We start from the raw sequence: 25,884 nt of genomic DNA, 5'->3' as shown, positions 1-25,884 counted from the left end.
TGTGAGCCACTGCTTATTGCTAACTGTCTGCCTGTCTCTCTTTCTGTAGCTGTACAGTAATTCACTTTGGAGTTGTCATACTGGAAGAGAATTGCTCTGGTCAAAACCAAGCCATTTTGTTCTACCTTACATTGTTCTGATCCTTTTTTTCTGTAGAAGAACAGAACTCTCTCCAGAGTCTGGAGAGAGTGAGAATCTCCTTCTGGTTGTATTACCTTTAAGCAAGGATTTTATCTACACTAGATATATTGTCTTACTAACAGGCCTAATTGTCACCCTGTGTTTGCTTGTGTGGCTAATGATTGTTTTGGGCAGAGGAATTTTGTTTCGGAGCAAGCCAATCTCTTCATTTTTGGGACTTGAATAATGAGGCTTCTTTGAAAATGAAGGTAGAGAACTAAGACTCTTCTTACTCTATTCACTAATATTATCTTTACTGTGCAAAAAACATTAAGGACACTCTCCAGAAATATAATAATCTGTAATGAATAGTTTAGCGACTATTGGCTGGGTACTGATAAATCACCAGCATTGCTCAACCTCCAAAAAAAAAGGCTTTTCAATCTTTTGTAACATAACTAAATTGGTTTTAAAGATCCAAATGTCTAGATCTGCTATAAAAAGAAAAAAAGAGGAAGAATTTGTAGAAGACAATATGCGGAGCAATCAGCACAGAAATGCCTTTTTCTTAATATTGTGTTATAACTCATTATTATATTCATATGGCTTCAGAGGGTATAGTTTCCTCTGAGATGATATGCTTAGGCGTCGCAAAAGAGCAGACCCTTGATTTTTTGTAAAACCTATCCCTGACCTCTTAAAGTTTTACTGGGTTGGTTGGAATATAAGCAAGAAAAGGAAAAATGAAGGCAATCCTATGCCTATTCCATTGTGCAAGAAATGTTGTTTATCACAAGTTTCCTGGGTGACAAAAGCGTAAATTAGAAATATGCACTGGTGGAACGTAAGCTATCCCTTGCTACTGTAGATTTTCTGTCAAGCCTCAGCAGATCAATAACTGTCCACAGTGTACATGAGCCTATTTCCAGTTCACCGGTGCCAGAACGTTGTGCTTGAGAAATACCCACAATAGTGAGTAACTGTCCCAACTTATTTAACTAGTGCTTGTCTTTAGTGCAGATGTGATACTTGCATGAGAGATACTAAAGCAAAAGCCAGATGAGATGTTTTAGCTGATGAACTAGCATACAAATAACCCACAACTTTTCTGCAGGGTTGATACATGTAGTCACGGTACTGTTCCTAGTCCTGAAAAATGAGAAGTCTAAGTCAGAATTTAAAACTAACATGAATCTTTAATTTAAGAAGAAGCAAACAGTAGAAAACAGAGCTTGTAACTGAGGGATGGGAACTAGTGTTTTTCTTTCAGTCTCCTTATAGAAGCTTACTCTGGTGTTCAAATGTTCAACCATATTTTGACCCTTACCTTGTGGTTGAGTCACCATCCCTGGAGGTATTTAAAAGATGTGTAGATGTGGCACTTAGGGACTTCATTTAGTGGTGGACTTGGCAGTGTTAGGATAAAGGTTGGACTTGATGATCTTAAAGGTCTTTTCCAACCTAAATGATTTTATGATTCTATGATTCTAAAGGTCCAGCTATCCTTATGTCCTACCCTCAAAAGGAAAAGAGGTAATATGCAGAAGGTTTAATATAAAGTCTATAGCATCCTACCAGTCTTTGAATTCTTTTGTGTTGATGCTCTGAATCATCTCAAGAGGTTTTAGTTAAAGTATTGCTTTTCCTAAGGACTTCTTCGATGTTTTTTACCTCTCTTTTTTTATCTATAATCTATTTCTAATCTCTTTGACTTTGAATCTATCTTCTTTCTCCTTTTATGGGAAAAGTTGAAGGTATCTTTGTTCCATCTGTAGGTTTCCCCTTTGATAACAGTGACATTATGTGAACAAGATCCAGCATATGGGATATTGCTGCCTTTTGCTGTTAAACACAATTTGCATATCTTGTGGATATAAATACATCCAATTATGTGACCTTTGACTTTCGATGGTGTATATATACGAGTTTACAACACCTTTTTTTTTTTTTTTTAATTGTAGATCCTTAATTCGATAATCTGATTATAAGACTCTGCTATACTGTATTTTGGCAAGTAGTACTCCTGTCAAGTATGATATGCCATAATTTACCAGCATTAAAGATGGACTTGAATTTGACTTTTCAACTTTTCAAATATCAGCCTGATAATATCACTGTTGGTTTCTTCAAAACATTACATTACAGATACTCTGGATTTAATGTGTTTAAAGTCATAACCTTCTGCAATGTTTCTAATTTCATGGTAGTCAAATTATGTCTGTAATCTGTTAAAACTCAAGTCAGTGTGTCATATCTAACAAATATTGTTTCTTTGCTTACAACTCTGTACTTCAAAGTTATGTTTTCTGTTACCTGAATTTACAAATAGTGAGAATAAAAGTGCAATATACGCTTTTTTTCTGGAAGTTTTATTTCATAAAAATAAAACCTTTCATATGAAACATTGCATATAGGCCTACAGTTTCTACATGCGTTGTCACAAGATAATTTGCTAGAAAATTTCTGCGTTTCAACATGTTTCATTCTTTTTCCTCCCTTCTATATTCAATTGGGAGGAAAAAGTTGCAGTACTAGCCTATCTTTTTTAGTTTAGTCCTAATATTTGTCACACACACTTGGGTCAGCTTCACCTTCTTCACAGTTTCACGTCTAATACATTAGAAAAAGATATCATCTGTAACATAAAATTTGCCTACAAAATAGTTATGAAGAGTATTTCTGTAGTGTACAAACTAACAAATGCTCATGTGGCTTTTGCAAATTTTTTTCTTGTGCTTTCTATATTGACAGAACACTTCTGTCAGAGACTGAACAAGCTTTCTAATCCTATTTGCATGCCTAACATCAGATTTTACCTTACATCAGTGCTTTTACCTCATGTTATTGAAAACTCCAGGCAGGTTATCTGCTACCACTAAAATTTTCCAGTTTTATATTCAAGTTTCTAAATCATACATGTACAGCTGAAAGAGCAGTCTCCTCAGTCTCTCTGCTAACTCCTTTTCTATCATTGTCACTGGCAGCTGAGGATATCCTTTCATGGTGATCTCTGACAATCTTTGTCACATAAATAGAAACAAAACATTTGGCAAGTATGCACTAGAGTTGGAGATACTTTCATCTTTGTACAAACTGATGGTAAATTTAGATTAAGGTTTAGAGAGTGTATAATAGAGGTCCACAGTATATACAGAGTGGCCTCAAGAACTTGTTTACAAGCATCAGTTGGAAACATCCATTATCTGATGCCTAAAGGGTGGGTGCCAGTCTTCTTTATCAACTGAGAGATTTCTAGATATGCTGTCTAGTTCTTATCTCTTTTTGCCATACAAGACTATATCCTCAGGTGGAAGATAATGAGAATTGTGAGTCAGGGTTTACAATTAAATTTACTGAGCCCTCATAATTGAGTCCTTAGCATAACAAAAAATAAAGTAATAGATACTAGCAGCCAGAAAGAATACAAAGATCTGAATCTATGCTGGAGCTTATAAACATGCCTTGTATTCACCATCTCTTTTATATTTGGAAGAGGGCTCTTTGGAAAATTCTGTTGCTCCATGTATAGATTTTATTCTCATGGAAACCAAAATACATGTGGGAAAATGTAAACTGAGTGTTAGCCATGGCACACACCCAGACGTGGGAAATGGAAAGCACTCCTGTGTCTGCCAGGATAAATAGCTAATATTTTAGCTGAATATTTTATCTGAGGCTGAACGTTTATTTCAGTCAGCTAACAACAATTCATGCAAATAAGCAATTCAGAAGTAAACCTCAAATGTTCCAGAAAGCATAACACTTCCACATGACCATCTAAAATGTCCAGTTACCTGAGTCAGTCAGAAGATGATGTAAACGCTGCCATCTTATAGAGCATATTTAACTCCACACTCATACTGGGTCATATTTATACTGATCTAGGCTTGCAGAAAGCAAAGTCTTAGCAGCATTACTACTTACAGATTTAATACTGTGGCATATTTGCATAATCACATGAATATGAAACATCAAATTATGCATTACATTTGTGACAGGAATCTTAAACATCTGTGAGATCCAGTAATAAAAAAAAAAAAGAATGTGTTTCAGTTGCATCACATTTGAAGAAACTACAGCCACTTATTGACAGAAATTACCTTTTATAGCAATTGGATAATGCTCAAAGTAAAAAGACAATGATTCCAAAATAGGAGAAGCTTTCAGAGGTTTAACATTTGCTTTCCTATCCTTGCATATACCCTAAGAAAACATAAGACAAACTCAGCAAAGTGTACCTGCTTCCCATGGATAATTTAGAAGCACACAGGTAGGCCATCTGGACCTTCATCTTTTAGGCCATTACTTCACAACCCGGGTTCTCAAACAAATACTTCTGAAAAGGATATATTTGCTATTTATAATTTAGGACAGGGAATTGTTGGTTGGCTATCCAGAATGAAATAAAAATTCAGGGGGGATTATACATCTGGTAAGACTATAAAGGTTTGCTAAGGTGCCTTGGCACTTGAGGCACAATAAAGACTTGGCACTTCAAGTTTCAGTCTGCCATAAGAACCTAAAGCTGAACTACAGCAAAAGCCCCAGAGAGGACCTGTTTATACTGATGTGATTCCTGGAGTATTTATCTTCCTCCTGAGAAGATCAGAACACAGGGATTTTTGAATTTAAGTCCCCTAACAAACTTGGGTTTACTAGTTCTTTCAAGGTGCCTCAGACTGCCTCTAGTTCAGCAGAAAACAGAGTCTGGAGGGCTTGAGGCTTATGGGCCAATAGCTTAGAGAATATCTTAGTTGGGGCATACAGAGTTCTAACCCTCACAGTATGATACAGGTGGAAAAACTTCACTTCTACTCAAACCAGACTGTGCTGCTGCCTGTACTAAACAACACTCTGTTTTAGAAGTAATCAGGGTGATGTTATTGATTTCCTTGTTTCATTTATTTTCAAAAAGTAATTCCATTCAGCATATGTACATCCATCTACTTTACCTTCTGTTTCAAAACCACTGCTTTTTACGTCTGCAGAACAAGGAGTTTTCAGTCGGCTGTGAAGGGCCATTTACAAACCTTTAGCACAGATTCCCCAAGAGTTTGGGATCTCCTGACTCAAGCGTGAAGGTCAGGAAGAACCATCTGGGGAATTAAAGGCCAGTCAGACTCACCTTGACCCTTGAAAAAGCGATGGAGCAAATACTCCTGGAAACCATTTCCAAACATATGAAGGACAAGAAGGTGATGAGGAGTCATTATCATGGATTTACGAAGGGAAAATCTTGCCTAACTAATCTGATAATCTTGTATGAAATTGCTGGCTGGGTGGATGAGGGGAGAGCAACAGATATTCTTTATGTCAACTAGCAAGGCTTTCATCAACGTCTACCATAACATCCTCATTGACAAACAGATAAAATACAGACTAGACAAGTGAATGGCAAGTCAGACACAAAACTGGCTGAATTATCTGGCTCAAAGGGTTGTGATCAGCACCATGAAGACCAGCTGGAAGCCAGTCAGCAAATTTGCAAACAAAAGTGGGAGAAGTGGCTGATAGACCAGATTCAGAGAGACCTTGACAAGCTGGAGAAATGGGCTGACAGGAAACTCATGAAGTTCAACAAAGGGAATTGTGAAGTCCTGCACCTGAGGAGTAATAACCCCATGCACCAGTACAGGCTGAGGAAACCTGGCTGGAAAGCAGCTCTGCAAGAAAGGATCAGGGGTTTTCATGGACAACAAGTTGACAACAAGCCAGCAATGTGCCCCTGTGGCAAAGATCGCCACCTGCCTGTTGGGCTGCAATAGGTTGCCAGCAGGTTGAGGGAGGTGATGCTTCCCCTCTGCTCAGCCCTGGTGAGAAATATCTGAAGTGGTGTGTACAGTGCTGGTGTCCCAGTACGAGAGAGACATGGACATACTGGAGCAAGCCCAGTGAAGGGCCATGAAGGTCTCTGAGGGACTGGAACATCTGTCACATGGGGAGAGGCTCAGAGAGCTAGGGTTGTTCAGCCTGTTGAAGAGAAGGCTCAGAGGGAATTTTATCCATATGTATAAATGCTTGATGGGGGGACTAAAAATTACAGAGCTAGACTCCTCTTAGTGGTGCCCAGTGAAAGGACAACAGGCATTGGACACAAACTGAAATACAAGAAATTCCACTTTTTTTAGTGTGAATGTGATCAGACCCTGGAATAGGTTACCCAAAGAAGTTGTGGAGTCTTTATTGTTGGAGATGTTCAAAAACAACTCGACGCCGTCCTGAGCGAGCTGCTCTAGCTGACCCTGTTTTGAGGAAGGGTTTGGACTAGATGACCTTCAGAGGTCCTTGCCAACCTCAACCATCCTGTGATTCTGTGATTTTATGGTTCCTCTTCAAGACACAAGCAGGTTGCTTTCAGTTTGTTACCTTACTGCAGTTTTACTGCATTATTTCAGTGAATTCACTCTTTCTATACTTATTTTTTTGATAATTTCTCTTCTGTAGATGGTTAACTGAAAGTATTTATTCTGTTCCCAGGCCAGGTGAGTGTAAGTCTTAAAAACAGATTTGCAGTGTGGGTCTGTGAGTGGTAGTTATTGAGTATGAGTTACTAATCCACTTTTTGTAAATATTACTTTTTTATTTTCTTAATTCACCTCTTAGAAACACTCCTATGAATACATTCCATTGTTAAACAGGGGAAGTGAACCCTACTGACATCGATTAGCTTCCCAAATTAAATGAAGATTCATATTTTTCTTTACATTTTCCCAGCTCTAGTCACAACTAAATTTTGTACCATTGTTTTTCCTAAGTGGGAACTATTGGCTTTGTATGAAATCTGTCTCTACCAATGGGGGAAAGAATGAGTCAACTACTTCTTTAGTACTCCATCCAGGTGTGGTATGTAAAAATGAGTCTAACTGAGATGTAGGTACATATTTGTCTGTGTACATTCATAAAAATAAAAGGAAAAAAACCCTGAAACTGCATAACTCACCTTAAGTATCTGGTATGGTCTTTCAAGACACACTGTGAAAAATGTTACTAAGTTAAACTGCCTCTTGTTAAGAAACATCAGTGGCCTGATTTATCTCCAGGGAAGATATAGACTCTCCAGGAAGGACATTAGAAATTATTGCAAGAGCTTGATAATTTAATAATTCCCCTATTTTTTTCTTTTCTTTCTTTTTCTTTTTGTTGTTCTTCCCCCCCCCCCCCCCCAAGCTGCCAAAGAGTGCTGCAAAAATGCCTTTTTGGCCTCTTTCCTCGGGTATCTATTCTAGATGGTTTTGTGTAGATAACAATAAAAATCAAAATGCAACACCTTACTTGCATGAGACAGATTGCTATGAAGTATCAGGTGCTTTTAATTCAGATTTTCTCCTCAATGGCAACTGAGTCTCCTCAGTTACTTTTCCTTAAGAGTGCCACAACTACACACAATGAAGTATTTTCTTGCTTTTCCATTTAAATAGATCTTGATACCTCAGAGTGGAAAACTCAGGCACCAGGAAAACACCATCAAACCATCAAACGCAGTCCTAATATGAGGGCATCTCTACACTAATGTTCACGATCAAGAGCTTTTGAGACAGGGTAGGCTTCGCATATTATTTCAAGCTGAGAAGTGAAATTTAACAGTGAAAATATGTTTGGGAGCTCTGGGGATCCGAGTTATTCCCACTCTGGCCTGGGGCAAGTGCAATCTAAGACAAATGCTCCAGAGTATCTGTTGAGCATGAGTGTGAGAAAGGAGCAGAGACTGTAGAGTAAAGATAAATAAAATGTTCCTTTGAATCCATTAAAGGGACTTTGTGGCATTTTCTCTTTTAACCTTCCTGATCTCCTGTACTATGATCTGTGTGAAGCTGCTGAAAGGAACATTTCTTAAATTTGCTTTAATAACCACCACTTAAAGTAAGCTCATCACAACAATTTTGCAAATACAGATCTGTCATAGCTATATTCAAATTTAAAGATAAGAGGTTATTGCATTAATCCAGTTTAAGACTTTGTAGAAAAATAAATCCTGTGAACTCATTCAAGACACTATGCTCCATATCATCTGCATTAAATACATGAATTAAATATGTGACACCAATGGCATTATAAGACTAAGATGAATATGTAAGCAGAAGCAGCCATGGTTGTTTAAAGTTTTACACAGTCTAAATTGCAAGGTCATTTCCATAGTGATAAAACCAAAGTAAAAAAAAAAAAAACAAACCTGAAGACTTTATTTTTTTCACTTTGTGTCTATACAACTATTAAAAATGCACTCAGATATTTTTTATCTTTCTCATGCCAAAAGCAACTCTCTGTACTTTTTTTTCACAAAAGGGAAGAGAACATGATACTTATCTAAAATGTCAAAGTGATTTATATAGTAAGTTTTGTGAAAACTTTCAGGATTTATTAATTAAAAGTGCCATTTCTAAATATGCAGGTTTCATATAATGCTTGTATTTCCTGGAAGATAAGTGAATCACTTGAGGAAAGCTGCTTGCACATTTTTAAGAAATCTTTCATAACAGACACTATCTCAAAAACATAATATATTTAATATGTTGGTGCTCACGAATCAAAGAGATGCAGCTTAGCTTATAGTAAGTGTTAAATCTTCATATGTTTACCTAGAAATAATTTACAAAATACTCCTATGATTTAGAAAGTTTGAATTCTATTTTCAAGGTAGACAGAGGGATGTGAACTTTTTCCATTCTTTATCCAAAAATGTATAGGCAGTCTGTATACATACATTAAGCCTTAGAAGAGTCTAATTAAATTGGAAACTATAGCTATTTATATTTAACAAATATTTAAATGGAGAAGAGACTTACAAAAACTGAACAATAAGTCTATGGCAAAAACAGGAAATCAGCCTCCAGACTCAGTTCAAAGCCCCATTTCAAACGTACTTTTAGAACTAATTTACAAATGTGATCTCTTTTCTGACCAGTTGTGTCACATGCATACTTCATAGAATCATATTATATCATAGAATAGTTTGGGTTGGAAGGGACCTCTAAAGGTCATCTAGTCGAACCCCCCCCTGCTGTGGGCAGGGACATCTTCAACTAAATACTTATTTTAGGCTACCTAAAATTTCTTACATTTGTTATATGGAAGGATTAAGTAGTGAGATCATTGTTTATTTTATTTTTCATCTGAACTGAAGAAAAAGTAAATTCAGGTCAAACTTCTCTATAAAACTGTATGAAGGATTGTAGTTCTAACACTTTGCTCTTTATATGCATGGAAAATTCTGACTTCAGTCAGTTAAATTAACTAAAATTTCACAAGTACCCAGATGATCAGAGGTATAATCTTCTATTCATTTAATAAATTCTATCTTATCAACTATTACTTTGGGCTTATATGAAAATAGAGACTCTAATGGTTGAAGATTTATTTTTGTAATTTTAAAATTAGAACACAATAAAAGCAGAAATGAATAACAAATAACCCTGCTACTTAGGTTATACATAAAGAAAAATGAGTCTGTTCACTACATAGGTTAGAACAAGTTAATATTTTCTCTACTCACAAGACAGTACATTATTTTATTAGTATTATTTAATATTCACCACTGCATGATATATGTTTGAAGAAAACTTCAGTTTTAGTATTAAAGATTGTTTCCTATGCAGCTGTACATGTAATCTCTGAAATGCACCCGCTCACCTTGTTCCAGTATTGCCTGATGTACGGAGCCTCCAGCCCAGTAGATTTCTCATCGGGACCCAGCTGATCCCCATGCCACCTTCACAGATTCAGAAGAATCTAAATAATCTCCTGTTTGCATACAGTTTGTCTCTCCCGGAGTATCTGAGAATAAGGAACTAAGAAAGGCCCTAGATTTTGGGGGGTGATCCTCCTCCCTCCCTCCCTCTCTTCCTCCCTTCTTTATGTCCTTCCGGATGTATCCATTTGAAACCATTTTTATCATGGATGATGCCAAACTACCAGAATACACTTCCTCAGGAAAGGAGTCCTAAAATATCAAAACTGTCTTTCTCAGTGTCTCCCTAAATCTTTCTCATGAGCTATCATGGATTTCATTCAGTCCAAGGATTTCAGAAGGGAAATTCAGATATCCTGAGAACTTCTAGAAAAAATAGCTTCTACAATCAATTATATGTTATGTGGGAAAAATGCAGCATGGCTCCCATTTTCCTATGTCATTCCTTTTTATTTCTGACCAATACAATTACAAATAAAAATACATAACAGGCAAAACTCAGTCCAAATGAACTGGATGTGAAAGCTCTCTTCGTTTTATTCCAAAGCCCTCATGATTCTTTTCCTGACATCAACACTTTTCAGCCCAAACTAGACCTGCCTTTCATAATTACCACAACACAACAACATAAGAAAGAGATCTGAGACTCCAACTTCCTTTTAGAGTCCCTCTCAAGGATTTCTAATTCCATTCCAATTCTAAATCTAATTATGATTCATATTCCCTTGATGATAAAAGGAAGAATAGATCCTTGGCAAGCTTTTCATTGCAGTCACTGTGAAGACACACTTAAGCTAGTATTAAGCTGAGTAACTTCATCTGTGGAAGATGGGAGCTCAGCATGGATTAGCCTACATCTCACTGCACAACACTTCAGTGACAGCATCATAGGCATAGACATGAGGAAAAATTTCTTTACTGAAAGAGTGGTTAAACATTGGCACAGGCTGCCCAGGGAAGTGGTGGAGTCCCCATCCCTGGAAGTATTTAAAAGACGTGTAGATGAGACGCTTAGGGACATGGTTTAGTGGGCATGGTGGTGTTGGGTTGACGGTTGGACTCGATGATCTTAGAGGTCTTTTCCAACCTTAATGATTCTATGATTCTGTGATAATATATAGAAAAAAAATTCTGAACTGAGACCTTTCTCTGTACAAAGACCATATAGCATATTTGCTATTAGAGAAAATGACAGGCCAGAAAATGAAAAAAACCCACATCTTCTTTACCCCTTCTCACACTGAAGTTTCTCGCGTCATAGAATCATAGAATCATTAAGGTTGGAAGAGACTTTTAAGATCATCGAGTCCAACCATCAACCCAACACCACCATGCCCACTAAACCATGTCCCTAAGCGCCTGTCATGTGTATGTCATGTGCAGCTGTCCTTAAGATCTCTCATTTCAAGATGAATGTGACACCTGTGTAATACTCGTATATTAGGCATATGCCCTAGCTCCTCGTCAAAATATAGTAAGCACTGACTTTAGCAAAGACATATGAGGTAAACCGAAGTTTTTCTGTGCAGATTTGGCCAGAAAGCCAGATTAGCAGCACATTTCGTAGTTCAAATCCAGTACTTTGTCATCACCACTATTTTTAGAAATAATCATCAATTACCATCGGTTTTTTTCCTCCTTAAACTTAATTTCACATTGGAAAATCTTCGTTCTATGCTCTAAAAGACCAAGTGAGTATGATTTAGGAGGGTTACGGGGTTCAAATTCACCATGTCATACTGCAGCTTTTGAGCATCATTTCCTCTGAACAACTGCTGAAGTAAATTGAATTTATGGTTATTAGTCTTCAGTTAAGACAATTTGGAAAGAGCATATTCTTCTGGACCTAAAACATGATTAAACATACACCTTCATAACTTGGAGTATTTGAATATCTAGGTACTAAATGGCAAGACTTTGTGAGAAAGAGGAAGGATCCTAATTCTTCCCAAAAGTCACTTCAGTTCTCCCTGTACATAGAAGAGTATGAAGAGTAACCCCTGGAAACTAGATTATCTAATTTGTCTGCAAACAGACAAAATGGGCAAAAAAAAGTATCATCTAATTTGGAGAGAGAAAGTTGGGGTGGGGGAAAGTGTATTTCTCTTGCAAATTACAAGCTACAAAAACAACCTATGGACATGGGAAACAAATAAGGCTTTAGAGCATCTTCATCTTCTCTGAATTCCAGGAAACTGTGGAAGACAGACTCTTAAACTGAGAACAATATAAGTTGCTCATCCATAGATTTTATCCTAATTTCTAGTAGTAATTCAGAACTGCTTTATGGTCTCAAAACTCTTCTTAGTGCAGGGCAGCTAAGTACCTCTGTGCTCTACCATTATGTCAAAATTGTTCCTCTAAGCAAGTGGCACCATCTCCTGTTTATTTCTCTTAATTCATTTTTCTTCTTTTCTGTTTTAATGAGAAATTTCTTCCTGAAAATAAGAAGATTCATAGAGTTTTAAGGCTCATAGTATTTTAACATATTTTGTTAAAAGTTAATATTTTAATGTCACTTTAGAAGGAAAGTGAAATGAGACTCAGATTGCCTCTGCTTTTTGGTATCTCTGCCACCAAGAATTTATGGAGCTGGGAGATGTCAAAAATATCCATTTGGTTCTGAATGGGTGTGTAGGTTTGAGGTAATTACTTCATGAAAGGTTTGTGCAGGAGCTATTGTTGGATGGAACAGAAAGAGACTAAAAATGGACAAGTAGATCATTCAAAGAGAAGGCCAGAGGCAACTAGCATATGTCTTATTTAGCTGAATTTATAAATCCCTTCCACTTTTGCTACTCTAATTACAAATTATGTTGCTGTGACTTGACATCACAGGGAAGCATGTAAAGGAGTGGCAATTATATTTCCTTACTCTAAAAGAAAATAAAAGCAAATTAAATAAAACTAAACAATGTAGTAAGATGCAGGGTCAGATATCTCTTGATGCCTATACATAGTTACACTTTAGGCCAGTGTACTTTACAGCTATATGTTTCCTGAGAAAAGTAAAACTTAATCTCTATCATATGCCATATGCTTCAAATAAACCATAAAACGTTATCAGAAAGCAAAAGCCTTATTTGCACAAAGTCATCCCAAGGAGAAGAGTCCAATATACCATCTGAGATAAAGTCTGCAGCCCTGATTCTTCTACTTTTGTATGTAGTAATACTTTCTCCTTGTGCAATTCTACTGGTTAAATTCATTTCATTAGTTCTTTTGTAATTCCTTTCTCTGAAGCTCTACTCCATGAGAGAAAATTTATTACCTTGCTGAGTAGTACATGGGAATATAATAACAACAGTCATTTATGTATTTGGAGCTTTATGAAGTGAAAGACCACTGAACAAGTTTATTATCACGTTTCAGATGAGGCTGAGATATTTAGGTCCTAATTTTTGAAACTGGTAATATTAATTAGTTAATAAACATATAATTTTGTTAATGCCTGGGATAGGTACAAAATGTATGTCTCTGCACCAATGTATTTGCTCCAGTTCTACTAACAATGCGTGGTGAGTTTGCTTGACCAGCCTGCATGCTTCCATCAATGCTCTGATGCCTGAAATGTAGATGGTAGTGGAGCAAAGCAGTGCTCTTGAATAAAATGTCAGTAGTCACTGCAGAGAAGAAGATGCCTTTGAAAATCTAGAGCCTGCTTATGTTTGAACACTTAAGTCTGTCCCTGTAGAGGTCTTCAAAGACACCTATCTCTCGTGGTTATTCATGGAATTAAAGATGATCTTTTCAATAGTGTCCTAAAATTTAGCTGTAAGCTACACGCCTAAATTAAAACTCCTACAGTTTAAACTCTGAACACTGATGGGGTGTGCTCAATTAACCTGTACATGTTACTACAAACTGAAATCATTAGATGAAAAACAGGGGTGTGCCTTTTCCTCTTTGTACTATTATTTTTGTCATAACAAGCCTCCTCCTGTTTCCTTTGCAGCTTTTTACGTAGTTGTGTACCAAGGATATTTTCCTTGGGGTGCTTTATCAGTATTAAGTGTAGTTCTTCAAGTAAATGTACTTTTGGCATATAGCACAGAGCTTGTACCTGCTATTCCCATTTGTGTTATAGTTGAAGTAGAAGGATGCTTCATCTTAGCTCAATCTGTCACATATGTACTACTGTTCATCCCTCCACCTACAGGGTAAAAATATTTTTGTAAGTAGCCCTCAGTTTGATATAGCTGCTGGGACTGAGCATGACTTCTCCCAGTCGTCTCCTATAAAGAACATTTGGCTAAAGACAATTTGTCAAGTGCAATTCAGGCTTTTGTAGGGATAACAAGACCTTTCTTATTCTTAAAGTATTAGCTGACAGAAAGTAATATATATATAACCAAAAACCAAACAGCATTGCCCAGGCACTTGGCAACAATACCCTACATAATTGTGCTCATTTAATCCCTTTGGTTTCTAAGTCATGCACAACATCTCAAAAAGTTTCAAAGGATTTCATATTAGCTTAAAACTTTAGATAGTTTAGTCAGTTCTATTAAATATCATATTGCTATGCCTTTCTAATACCAATGTAGAACAGATTTGCGATTTACTTCTGTTTGGAAAGTAAGTAGGAATAACCAAGCTTAAAGCAAGATCTTTTGGTATCCTATACAACATGCCTTCAAGATCTCAATTTTCTTAAGTTGTTTTCTCTCTCAGAGACAGCCAAAGCTCCAGAGGACAAACATGTCCCTAGGAATTAAGGAAAAAGTTACTGAATTGTCTGAAAAAACCACATCAAATAATGTGCTGAGCGCCACACAATTTGTGAAGAGACAGCTTCCTACCTTGGAGCAGGAATAAATATGCCTTAAAGACAAATCTAACTCTTCTCATTTGAGGACCCTGAAGTAAAGTTTCAGAGCAGAGCAAAACAAGCAGGCCTAGAGGCATGGACTAAAGTCTCCTCACCAGCGTCAGGTCTAGAGGGTCATTGTTCGGCTACCACCACAGTAGGCAAGAGCAATTATCTTGTCAGCTTACTCTCCTGTGACTGACCCAATGGCTAGTAGTAGATGTTAAAGATTCAGGCACAAGAAGTGATCAAAACCACCCTGCCCATAATAGCACATTTTTCCAGTTCAGCCATTGATAAATTTATTCTCTGTAATATAAGTTACTGTATCATTTTATAGTAAAAGATTAAAAAGGAATTTCTGATTTACTTTTCATACACGATCTTCTATTTTCTCTATATTAACTGTTTCTCCTCTTATTTGTTATAGCTCTAAATTAAGCATACCTTGTTCTTAGCTTCCTTTTTGTCTGGGGACCTGACCCTTACCTCCAGTCATGTTGCAAATCCGTCTCTGAATCCCTCGAGTAGTGAGTGAGCTGCTACATTTTGGCCCAAGTTTAGTTTCCAAACAGGCTACACGTATAGTCAACGTAACATACACTGTAATGGTCTCTGAGATTACAAAAGTGTGGATCCTAGCTGCAGTGCTCACAGCCAGAATAAGTCTTCATGCTTTAAAGGGAAGACTGAGTCCTTCTGGTTGACCTCTTCTTAGTGCCATGTGTTTGCCACTCCTACGTTTGCTCTTTCTTCTTGGGAAGAAACAGGAGGGAAAAGCAGCTGTAGAGCTTAATGATAGGATAATTCCTACCCTTAGACAACACAGCATCCAGGAGGCTTTTTCATCATTATACTCCACTCTGATCAAGTAAGTGACTCCTAAGAACAAACTCAGAAAGGGGGGAAAAAAAAAGAAAAAGAAAAAGAAAAAGAAAAAGAAAAAGAAAAAGAAAAAGAAAAAGAAAAAGAAAAAGAAAAAGAAAAAGAAAAAGAAAAAGAAAAAGAGAAAAAGAAAAAGAAAAAGAAAAAGAAAAAGAAAAAGAAAAAGAAAAAGAAAAAGAAAAAGAAAAAGAAAAAGAAAAAGAAAAAGAAAAAGAGAAAAAGAAAAAGAAAAAGAAAAAGAAAAAGAAAAAGAAAAAGAAAAAGAAAAAGAAAAAGAAAAAGAAAAAGAAAAAGAAAAAGAAAAAGAAAAAGAAAAAGAAAAAGAAAAAGAAAAAGAAAAAGAAATGAAAGAAACCAGCTCAATCTGCCCTTTCTGATGTCAATGGCAAGATTCATTTCAGAAATCAAGTTCTAAATAAATACTAGTAAAATGATCATTTGAAATACAGCATAACCTTTCTCATTTCATTAATGTGCATGTTGTATAATCCACACTAAAAATTGGCAAGTACTTTCCACCTCTCAACAAAGATTAAATATTAGTGTTTTAGTGACAGCTCAAATTATTAAACTTTTTTTTTTAAATGCATTACAGTGTGTATCATGTTATCAAATATAAAAAATAGTAGAAATTTAATTGTCAAAATAAATGAGCAATCATATTTTCATGAGTTATCCTTGGTATTTCAAACGTTTTTGTTTGTTTGCTAATTCAACAAACTTCAATATTTTACAGTCTTCCAGACAGTAGTTGTCATGACTTAAAGAAGATATTATAATTATTGCTATAATCAGTATACTATTTAACAGACTACAAAATCTAGCATATGTTACTGCTTATGCTGTCATCTGAGTAAGATTCCAGGTATGCAGTAAAATTAGACAGTTAGAATCTGACCTAGAAATCTTTGCTCTCTCAAGCAGTTCTTACTGAGGTGAGCTCTTTTGCTTATGCCACCTATAGTTCTCAAATTTGTCAACAGTCCCCAAAGATCGCCTGAGGAACAAGCAGGAGACCTGTCAAAAGGAAAGCATTTTTACAGTAATACTGCACATGAAAAGTGCATAACAGGTCTGTTATTCAGCACTGATAATGCATTGTTAATTAGCAAACTGCACAGTAAATCACTCTTCTTTCACAACCTTGCAGTGGTATGACTTCTTCCAGACCACTCATTTGAAACGAGAGAGGACTTCAAGTCCTCGGATACATATATGCACTGACTTTGTAATTTGCCTGTGTGCAGATGTCACCTCCACCCTCAGAAACAGATACTTGCAGCACTTTTGAAAAGAAGGCATTAGCTTTCAGAACAGCTATGATACTGAGCTTTCTCTTTCAGTTCATAAGGACAAACCTACATCAAGTCAAACTAAAGTTTGTTTAGTAATTTATCCTATTCTTAGCTGCTGCTGAAGGAAGAGTACAGAATGGTTAAAGCACAAGGCACTGGTATTTCCTTATTAATTCCAGGGATTTCTTCCTTAAGGATTTCTTAAAACAGAGGTGTTAAATTCTTCTTGAATATCATTTGATGGATTTTTTTTTTTTCTTGTGCTTTTCTCTTGTACTTGTTGTACTGCTTTACACAGGAGGTTTTTTCAGTATTTAGTTTTGCCATTGATGTTAGTTTCATTAATTTTCTAGTACCTCTGTTTCTTAGGGGGCCTGGTTCTCCAGTTCCAGCAGCTTACCATGCTTTCTTCTGCTGCATCTTTGAAATATATGAGGAAAAATTGTAGTTGAAAATACATGTAATTGTAATTGAAATGTGGCAGGTCATGTAATGGGATATCTATTATTTAGTTGAAATACATTATTGGAATGATACAGTGTCCAGTTTTGGCCCCCAGTAGAAGGCAGACCTTGATAAACATGATTGCATTCAGCACAGAGCAACCACAATGGTCAGGGCCTGGAGCACTTGCCCTGAAAAGAGAGTATGAGAGACCCAGTCTTGATCAGTCTGGAGAGGAGTTGTCTTTGGGCAGACCTGACAGCAGCCCTAGTAACTGAAAAGGTTGTAAAGCAGATGGAGCCAGGCTCTTCACAGTGGTGCATGGTGAGAAGAAAAAAGAAAATGAAATAGACTGAAACAGGAGAAACCTTTTTATCATGAAGACAGAAAATCATTGGAAGAGGTTTTCCAGAGAAACTGTGCAGTCTCTGTCCTTGGAGGTTTTCAAGATCTGACTGGATAAAGCCCTGAGCAACTATGGCTGACCCTGCTTTGGACAGGAGGTTGGACTAGAGACCTCCAGAGATGCCTTCCAACCTGAACTGTTTTACAGTTCTATGAATGACAAGAGATATTAAGCACAGGGCCTTCCTAATTTGGAGGAAGGCAGAATTTGTCTTGTTTTAAATATGTTTTTTTCTTGTACTGTGATGTTTTCCTGCAGGGAAGATTAAACAATATTTGTTTTAAGAGCACTGTCAGGTCATTTTATTAGCTACTGTCATCTTCTTTAGAAGGAAGGAATAGCAACTAACATTTAGACTTATTTAGCAATAATAATTGGTGCCCAGCTGGCTAATACTAGCTAACTTTTTGAGGAGGAGAGAAACTGGTAGTTATCCCAAGACAACAAGAACTAGAAAGAGCTCTCTATACATGTCTGTAATGTAACCTAGGTATCTTCTCTTACATCTTAAAATATGTTCTACCATAACGCCTATGAATTGCTAGTGCCTGACTCTGCTTAGGTCAACAGAGACATTTATTTGTTCCTATTAGTTTTATTTGTATTGTAACCTCTTCTCATATTTGCTATTTATCCATGACTCTGATAGGGCTAAGATATCGGGAAAGATTAGGAAAAGAACAGGAAGAAGTTGAATGTTCTGTGGGATACAGGAATTACATCATTTATGGCCATTATTATTATGTCTGCATATACCATGTGTTTAAGAAAAGCATGTCCAAAAGGCTAGCCAATCCGGTTAGGAAAGCTTTAAAACAAGAGTGATGGGGTGAGGGAGATGGCAACCCACAATCAAATGAGGAAGTAGTGAACCAGGATTGCAAGTAAAGGGAGCAGGGTGATGTGGGCATGAAATGCCTCATAATCAACAAAACACGGAAGAAGGGGTCCCACCCCAAGTGTATGCACAGAAATAAAGAGGTGCATAAGGGGAAGCTCTTACTATTTTCCTGGGAAATCAGGATGACTAGATGCTTCTTTGAAGTGCCTGTACACTGATACAACACAGCATGGGAAACACAGGAGGAACTAGAGGTCTGCATGCAGGTGCAGGGCAGATACGGTTGGGATCACAGAGATACGGTGGGATAGCTCACACAACTGGAGTGCTGCAGTGGAAGGATACAGGCATGGAGCTGGATATGGATGTAGGGGAGGTGCTCTGCTGGACATGATACTTACAAACAAAAAAAGAACTTGTGAGGAATGTAAAGATTTGGGGGCAGCTTTGGCTGCAGTGACCAGTGATGATAGAGTTCAGGATCCTGAAAGAAGGGAATAAGACAAACAGTAGAATCACAATTTTGGACATCAGGGGAGCAGACTTTGACCTGTTCAGGGATCTTGCAGGAATCCATGGGAGATGGTCCGGAGACAAGAGGGGTCCAGGAGAACTGGTTGATTTTCAGACATCATCTTCAAGCTCAAGAATGGTCCATCCCAATGAGCAGGAAATCAAGCCAAGGTGACAGGAGGCCTGCATGGATGAACAAGGAGTTCCTGACAAAACTCAAGCTTGAAAAGGACAAGAAAGTGACTGGAAGTTGATCAACAGCATGGATTTTCTAAAGGTGAAATACTGCCTAGCCAACCTGATAGCCTTTTATGATGAAATGATTGGCTTGGTGGATAAGGGGATATTTGTCTTGACTTTAGCAAGGCTTTCATTGCTGTCTACTGTAATATCCCCATTGACAAACTGATGAAATACAGGCTAGGTCAGTGGATGGTGAGGCAAACTGAACACTGACTGCACTGCTGGGCTTGAAGGATTGTGATTAGCAGCATGAAATTCAGCTGGAAACCAGTCACTATTGGTGTACCCCAGGGGCCAGTACTGTTTAATGTCTTCATTAATGATCAGGATAGTGGGACAGACTGCACTCTCAACAAGTTTGCAAACAAAACTGGGAGGAGTGGCTGATAGACCAGATGGATGTGCTGCCATGCAGAGGGACCTCAACAGGCTGGAGAAATGGATAAACAGGAACCTCACAAAGTTCAAGACAAGGGAAATGTCAAGTCCTGTACCTGGGGAGGAATAACCCCATGCACCAATTCACATTGGGGTCCAACTGACTGGAAAGCAGCTCTGTGGAGAGGGACTGAGGGTCCTGATGGACAAAAGTTGACCACAAGCCAGCAATGCACCCTTGTGGCAAAGGCGGCCACTAGGAATCACTGATCGGAGTGAAGACAGCTAACAATGTTAGTTACAAACAATGAATGCATCTAACACTTCTTACTGGCTATTAAAAATCTGTGTTAAACCTATAAATCAGAATAAGTTGATAATAATTCTATTAATCAGAATAAGTTCACAATGATAATTGAGGCATATCCATTTTCATGGAGCCATTTAAAGTTAGTAGTAAACAGCAAAAGCTTTAATAAAATAGAAAAGGTTTCATAAAACAACCTCTTTTTGTAAAACTCAATATATGCAAGACCAATAATACTTTAAGAAAAAGGTTGTAAGTATCCAACAGATAGTCTAGTTTTTATCTCTAAATCCTGTTAATTTCATGTCTTCTACAATTTGTTACCATAATGTTATTCTGAAGTTTGTCAATTATTTATCTTATATGTTGTATGCATGCACTTACCACCTTTTCTCTAGTATTATAGAGCAGCTGAAAATGCTGTCTAATTTCTACAGACAGTCAGCTAACCCCCACAGCAAGCTTACGTGAGTCTGTACACTCTTCTGTGTTATTTTGGAATACCAATCCTACTCTTCTTGCTGGAAAGCTGCTCTTTTGTTCACGTGAGATGACAGAAAACATTAAAATATTGGAAATTGCTAATTATCAATAGGCATGCACAACTTCATAGTGCATTCTACATGTTCATGTATTGTGCTACAAACCAGCACCTCTTAATGTTTCTCTGTTCTTTTTTTTGTGAGAGGATAAGATATAAAGTAGACACGTATGAAAGCCACTGAAATTGTCTATAATTCTATACATTCTAAAGGGATGTAATAATGGGTACACTTCCTAACATTTTAGTATCTCTGGGTGTGGTTATAGAGTAATCTAATAAATCATGAAAAGTATGACTATGATATATATAATTCTCAGCTGGGGGAGAAACCATCCAGGCTGTTCTCAGTGGGATGGGGGAGAGAATTAGAAAAAAAAAGTAAAATTCATGGGTTGAGATAAAGACAGTTTAATAGGACAGAAAAGGAAGGGAATATAATAATATTAATAATAATGATAAAAGTATATACAAAATAAGTGATGCACAATGCAATTGCTCACCACCCGCCAACTGATGCCCAGTCCCCAAGCAGCGGTCACTGCCCCCCAGCCAACTCCCCCCAGTTTATATACTGAGCATGACGTCATACGGTATGGAATATCCCTTTGGCCAGTTTGGGTCAGCTGTCCTGGCTGTGCCCCCTCCCAGCTTCTCGCTGGCAGGGCATGGGAAGCTGAAAAGTCCTTGACTAGTGTAAGCACTACTTAGCAACAACTAAAACATTGGTGTGTTATCAACATTGTTCTCATACTAAATCCAAAACACAGCACTGTACCAGCTACTGGGAAGAAAATTAACTCTACCCCTGCCAAAACCAGGACAGCTACTTATCTGATTTGTCTTCCACTACATTGTGTTTCCGATGTAATAGAAAGTACTTAATTTCCATGACTATCCATTTTTCATGTTCTTCTGAAGAAATGAATAAGGTTTTTGGTGCTTGTCTTGTAACAGTTGTTCTAAGTGTTCAATTATGCAGATTTTAACTGATAAGATTGCATAAAATTGTTGTAACAGCCTGAAGTGTTAGAACCACTAAATATGATTGTCTTTTTTTAAGTTGCAGTTTTTTGTTTCTAAAAATATTTTACAAAAGAGGAGGAGAGAGGTTAGATAATTATCTATAAGCCCTTTTTGTCAAACCAACCAACCAACCAACCACTGATTATGCTGAAACCTACTACAATTCTGTTTGTTGTCTTTGAACCGTTAAGTGTGGAGGTTATTTTACATTAAGTGGGCATAAAAATGGTATTAGGCACATTTTAAACAAGTGTACATTAATGATTATTTTATAAGTTTGATAAATAATGAATATGTCTCATAAGTATGTTATTGTCATGAGCAATATGTTCTAAGATAATTATATCAGTATGAAAATATAGCTAAAAATATCCTTTTCACCTGTTTAACAGGTTAGTTACATATTACATCACATATTCATTATTTGTTAGTATTTTATTATTATTTACACATAACAACTTGCTCATTAGTGTTGAAGAAGGGGCACACAGCATAATTCTTCTGTGTGCATAATGATATTCAATGCTTTGCTATCTTTCTCTTTCACAAATACGTTTTCTCCGAGCTTGCTTTCTGTGAAAAACAGGAACACCCTCCACCCCTCACCAAAAGCTTTCCATTTAGTTCTTTCACTGCTCAGAATTAGATGGGACATTTAAAATTTTAACAGACATATTTATTAAAGCATTAGCTTTTCACATTCTGTCTATTGAATTCTAGCTGCATTAAGACTCTTATGAGTCCTACCAGTGTAACCTTTGAGTACTTCATTTTTCCTGTAGCTATAACAAGTTCAATGCACATCTTGTTCTTCTGTGAAAATTTTCACAGGACCATGTAATAAACAACACAAATTAAATACTTTCAAGTGCATTTTGAACTTTTAAGGTTAATATTTTTCTTGGAGCAGTTGAAAAATCTATTCTTTATGAAAAGTCAAACACGCATGCAATGAAGGTAGAGAAACAAAATGAAAATCTCAGAATTTATGATTGTTCAAAGCTACAATGAAAAAGACCTTTGATGTAACTGCCACCAGATTTTGTTTGGGTACACAGAAAATGAAATAAGGAATACTAATTTCAACCTCTGAATACAAACTAAGTATTTGCATTCCTCAGACAGAGAAATTTCTATTAAAAGCTAAATAAAAACTCCCTAATTATGAACTTTGTAGAGACTGAAAAAGACAATGACAGAATGTGTGTCAGGGTCCAGACTAGTTACACGTAACTTCTTTCACTGCAATGGGAGAAAATAACCTTCTGACTGGCTAACTGACTGACTGATTTTCTTTATGTTTCTGAGCCTTAATTTCATATTCTGAAGCTAGGTCTGACTTTCTTTGCTGTTTCTTCATTACTATAATGAGAACAAAGCAAAATACATTTCTTAAATATTACATTTTTAAAAGAAAAGTGTATGAAGAGGTCATTGAAAGAACAAATAAACATTACCAGACAACGTTTCTTACACAAAACTTTCAATGGAAATATTATTCTGAATTGGACTAATGGCAAAGAAGTAGTTTAACAAACTAATTGTGAAGGTGTGTTAAAAAACCCAAACAAACAAGGAACTTCTACAGCTTTTTATCCTCTCTTTGAGTTAAATAATCTTTTGAAAAGATCCATGGACACTGACTGCTGAATTTCCATCAGCAGCCAGTGACTCGGAAGCTATTTATAAATACAAAAGAAGGGCATGATAAGGCATACCCCCTGGTTACCTACATCACCTATCACTCACATCCTCGGAATTTAGAATTTTAAAATCCTCCCCTAGGTGCTTTCCTATCTCTGCACAAATGGTCTAGCTCTCCGGGTCAGGGTACCTCTCCCCCCAGCTGCTACTAGAGCACTAACCAACGCACCTCACAGGAGCTGACAAAGCAGCTGAGAGCAAACACAGCATACATCACTCAGAGCTCACCTGGTCTGGCAACATGTAGATAAACACTTCTGAATCCTCTGAAAACCTACAGGAAGATGTTGATTATCTTTTCTGTATGAGTAATGAATACCTAGAAACTCCTCTCTTTTGGTGTAATATTACACAAAGTTACCAAGCTGGTGGTGTGAAGTTTTGCTTGTTGTTGTACCTTGTTCCAATTATATTTTTTTTCTGTTAAATTAAGAGCTGACTGCTTGTTGAGTTATGGTATAATATTCACACCTTGTGAATTTAACAACACTCAGACTCCAGTGTTGTACCTCCTCATGCACAAGGCGTGAATTATAGCTTCATTACTCACATCCTGCCATTTCTCATTGCTTAAGCATAATATTGAGGTCAAACAAAAAGATGAACTGGTTTTAAGTTTTGTTTCTGTCAATTAAAACTCACTTTGAATGTTTCATAGTAATAGCTTGTCATCAAAAGAATAAATTATTTAAGAACAAATAATTCCTAATATATTTTAAAAGTGCACATCTGTTGGCACAAGAAGTCCAAGATCAAAGACTGGGTTCATCCTGTCTGACTGTGGTCAGCTCACTGACGTTCCAGCTGCACAGACAGGTTTTTGGACAAAGATTAGCACCTCCAGTTGGCAGTTCAGATCTATCTGTCTTTGTTAATCTATCTGAATAATAGCACTAAAATAATGATATCATAATATTTCCCTGACTGAGGAATGATCACGGGTTCTAATTCTCAATTCTGAAAGAAGCACAAGTAACTTGGAGAAAATACTTGAAGGTGTCTTTGTGATTAGATGCTTATCATCTATTGGGAAAATATTAGTTTAAATACTCATTGTTAGTATATATTTCTTCAAATACTGGTATATTAGTATATTTTTCTTCTTTGCTGGTGCTGTTTTCCAGCATCTCTGCTCTGAATATGAAACTCCTGTGCTTGTTTTCTACAGTCATTGCAATCTACTTGACACTGTAATATATTTTTGAAAACTGACATGACCTCTTTCATTAGAAAGGGGGAATTATCATCCATTCTGTTGAATTTGTTTTAATGCACAACTGAGAAACCTGGAAACTTCACATAAGAAGAAATAGAAATGTTTAAAACATACATGTTTTTTGAAAACTTCATGTTAAGTTCAAGGTTGGAAGAAGAAAAGTTTTTCTGACTGTGCCAAGGACTTAATGCCTTCAGTCTTAAGAAAAAAAAAAAAAAAGTAAAGAAAGGTCTCTAATAATTAAGAAAATAAACTCTATGAAAATATTAGATAATTTCCTGAATAAATGTATTTCAAGATAATTTTATATACGTTGCAAATGTTAAAAAATCCTTTTATATATATATATCCTATTTTGATACACTTTCTGATTGTTAAGAAAATAAACTATGAAAACATTATTTTCTTTATAATCAGACACTCTATTTTGGAGGAAATAGGGTATTTTATTTCTCTCTTTTTTTTTTTTTTTTTTGACAAAAGCCCTATGTAACTATGGAATTAGAGCCATAACGAAAAGACTATCTTCTTCAGGTGCTCCAGGTTTAAAAGTCTGGCAACAAGTAACACAAGAAAAAGTAGTTTTGCATTTTGCCCTGGATGAATCAGGGCTAAAATTGTCACATGTTCAAACATTCAGCTCCACTGTGCGGCTAGATGGCTCATCCTGTGTTTGGAAACAAATTGTGCTCATTGGGTCGCTGTGATTTCCTCCTGTATTTGAGATCCCTCTGTCCTCACGTGTACAGCCATAGTTTGCCTCAAGTTCAGGATCTGTATTCTGCTGCTCTCCTTCCTCCACCCCCTTAGGATCTTGAACTCCATTACTTCCTGGTCACTACAGCCAAGACTGCCACTGTTTATCGTATCCCCAACAAGTTCTTCCTTGTTCATGAGTAGCACATGCCAGTACTGATGGGGTAAAGATAGGACACACTTCTTACATCAGTAAAACCAATTTTATATCATAAGGTTTATATCCAGTGCTTGATCATCTTGTACCGCTTGTTCAAACTGTGTTCACCATTACCATACCTTGCTTGCTGCAAGGACACTAAAATGGAGAACAGTATTCCAGTAGCAATTTTGCCAGTGCTATGTAGAGAAGCAAAATTGCTTTTTTGCTTCTTGGTATTACCCACTATATATATATATATATATGAAGGTTGCATTAGGCCCTTTCACTGCAGTATTGTGCTAAAAGGTCATGCTGAGGCGATTATCTACAATGACCCCTAAATCCTTCTGTGAATCACCAAGGCAAAATGTGGTTATGGATTAATAATAGTCATGCATCCTTCCCTGTGGTTAATTTCACATTTACTGAAATACTGGAGCTTCTCTTTGGCTGACATTTTAAGTACCCTAAATCCTCCTCTGATTTTATTAGACTTAAATATATAACTCTGATTTACAGTCACCAAGCCACATTCTCAGCTGGTGTAAATCAATGTGACTTGCTGTTTACCT

Source organism: Aptenodytes patagonicus, chromosome 1 (assembly GCF_965638725.1).
Source record: "Aptenodytes patagonicus chromosome 1, bAptPat1.pri.cur, whole genome shotgun sequence".
In the NCBI taxonomy this organism is placed as follows: Eukaryota; Metazoa; Chordata; class Aves; order Sphenisciformes; family Spheniscidae; genus Aptenodytes; species Aptenodytes patagonicus.
Note: the sequence above shows the minus strand (reverse complement) of the source record.